Source organism: Arachis ipaensis, chromosome B1 (assembly GCF_059453495.1).
Source record: "Arachis ipaensis isolate K30076 ecotype BB chromosome B1, ASM5945349v1, whole genome shotgun sequence".
Lineage (NCBI taxonomy): Eukaryota > Viridiplantae > Streptophyta > Magnoliopsida > Fabales > Fabaceae > Arachis > Arachis ipaensis.
Genome location: NC_142436.1, coordinates 81,150,015 through 81,153,090, shown reverse-complemented (window position 1 = coordinate 81,153,090; position 3,076 = coordinate 81,150,015).

The following is a 3,076-nucleotide window of genomic DNA, read 5'->3' as shown; positions in this document are numbered from 1 at the left end:
CGCCCAGATTTTAACTTAGCGAAAATTCTTGCCTCCCTCCACCTTGGTCTTGGGTTCAAGCCTTGGTGAGTGCATTGTTGAGCTCTTGTTCCCTTGATTTTTCCTTGAAGCAACCCGAAAAATCTCTTGGGCAAAGCTCTTGGCAAGAGCTTGGCTTTTGATTATTCGAAGTAAAGCTCTCCACAAGAGCTCTAAGCTCTTGGCAAGAGCTTTGTGCTCTTGCTCCTTGGTTTGAGCCACGCTTTTCTTCCTTTGGGCCACGCTTCTCTTCCTTGATTTGGTCATGGGTCACGCTTTTAAAAGTGTGGCCTAAGCCTCCAAAGTGTGCTCCAACTTCAAAGTGTGCCCCAAAGCTCTTTTTTTTCTTATTTTGTGCTTCTTTGCTTATTTTTCTCCTTATTTCCTACAAGATTTATAAAATTAAAAGATCAAGGAAATATACCTTTTAAGCACAAAAGAATGCAATATTTAAGCACAAATCATCAATTTCTTATATGAAAAAGCATAGAAAAACATGACATGGTGACATGTCATCACAACACCAAACTTAAACCTTGCTTGTCCCCAAGCAAGAAAAGAATCATGCAATAAAGATTGACAATCCAAGGTAGGAAGAATAGCAATTTAATGTTCATGGTAAGCTAGTTTTCAATGCATGCTACAATCACAAAGAAATGTAAATGATTGATGCTTCTATCTAGCTCAATTTATGAAATCTTTTCCTTATAATTTTTCCTTGAAACAAGCTTTTGATTTTCTTATTAGCTTCTCCTTTTAGGTGCTTTGCCCCATGAGTTGATAACAAAGCTACGATTCTAAATGCTTTGTTTTTAAGTATTACCACTTGATACATAAGCACTACAAGCATTTGAATTAGAGAACTTCATTAAGCTCATTTTTCTTTTCTTTTCTTGACTCTATAATCATTGATGCTCAGAACCTTGAGCTTTGAGGGAGTGCTTTTGCACTTGAGCCTAGCCTTGACTTCTAAGTATTTTGTTTTCAAGCATTTGGCTTGATACATAAACACCACAAGTACTTAACAAATAAATTGCCATTGGTACTCAGAGCCTTCAGCGTTCTCATTCTTTCCCTTTTTCTTTTCTTGCCCTTTTTTTTTGCTTTTTTTCAAGGTTTTCATGATTTCAAAAGATTTCACAAAATGTCCTAGATGAAAACTTCAATTAAATAAAATCCAATGCAATTGAGCAATAATTAATCATACTAGCTTTCCAATACTTGTATGCACATGCTAAACTCTTCTTTAATGCCTTGTTTGTTTATGATCATGATACTTTACTGCTTTAAGCTTTAGAAAACTCAAGTTGGTAGTCATAATGGCATGACAACATGTTACAAATCAATATTCAAGCTATGCTTATTCATACCACACATGCATACAGAGAATATAAAGACAATCATGCAAAATAAAGTGCTGGAAACAAAGGAGAGGAAAAGGAACTTTACAACCTTGTGGTCCATCTTCTCTATTGTTGTCATTTTCCTCTTATTCTTCCCTTTCCCTTGCCAAACTCAGAATGCTTGCTCATCCTCAAGCAACAATTATAACAATGGCTTTGGGGCTAAGATGGATCATGAATGTCTTATACAATGAAATGTTAGTAGCACATGTGTTGCAAGCAAGCAAAATTTAAGATAAAAATCAAGGCACAGAGAAACAGGAACATTGTGATTGTAAGCACAAGAAGGTGTGCATAATACTTTGCATAAAGAATAAGTGGCACACCAAACTTAGTGTGACACTTTCACTTGGAATTGATGCAAGTATCTAGTAAAGATTGGAAGCAAATTTTTTTTTGCATAGCAACACCAAACTTAGAATGCAATCCTATGTCCATTTTATTTGAATAAAAACTAAGCAAATGAAACTGTTATATGTTAAATACAATCACCAAGCCAAGAATCTGTCATGAATAAAGCTCTCTTGGTAATGTATTAACAAACACAGTAAATAAAAGAAAGCATTTAAAACAAGGAAATGACTAACAACAAAGAGAAAACTAAAATTGTCTAACTAAAAGAAAGATAACAGTGCAAAGAACATTATGATTATACAAACAAGTGGTGTTGCTGAATGAATTGCATAGAAAAATAAGTGGCACACCAAACTTAGAATCTTAGTGTGACACTTCCATGTAGAATTGATGCAATCATTCAAAGGGATTGAAAACAAATTGTTGCAGGGCAACACCAAACTTAGAATGTAACCATATGCCAATTTATTGAATTCAAACAAAGCAAAGAAAGAAAATAAAGCAAAGGGAGGAGATATTACCTACGCTGACATGTTCTTCACTTTCTTCCTCTTCTTCCAGTTTGTTAAGAGGAATGACCTCAAGGGAGGAGAAGATTCAGCTATTTCCCCCTGTCTTGGTTTCCTCTCAGCAAGCTTTCTTTTGTACATGGCTTGATTGAGCTTGCTTGCTAGTGGTCCAGGGGTTAGATTGCTTGTGGTTGACCTCCTCTTGAATGTTGTCCTTGGTATTTTGGTCACAATCCTCTTCTCAGTGTTTTTGTTAATTGCCTTCACTTCCTTGAATTCAAGACATGGTTGCTGTGTGATTTTTGGAGTGTTTTCTTCATTAAGAGCCTCTTGAATTGGTGGTTCCATGAGCTCTTCCTTCATGTACTTCTCTGTCCCACTTGAGTGTGAATTTTCTTGAATGACTTCCTCACTTTTTTGTTCCTCCACTCCTTTCTTTGCACTCAATATTTGACTTAATAGTTCTTTTATGGAGGAGGTTTGTTGTTCTTCCCAAGATTTCTTCATCCCCTCTTCATATTTTTTTATCACAGATTCAAGGGAAGTTTGTGAGGGTTGAGAAATGTTCATGTTGCTTTGTCACCTCAAGTGCAGTTTCATTTTCAACCACCTCATTCTTCATTGAAAGTTCACTTGATGCAGTAGCCTCCTCATCTTGCTCTTCCACTTTATCTTTCACATCCATCAATTGGTCTTCATTTTCCTTGCTTAGTAGTTCTAAGTGTTTCTCTGTGTCCTCCAATTGCTCATCCATCTCCTGAGAAAGGATTTCTAGTTCTCTCCATGATTGTT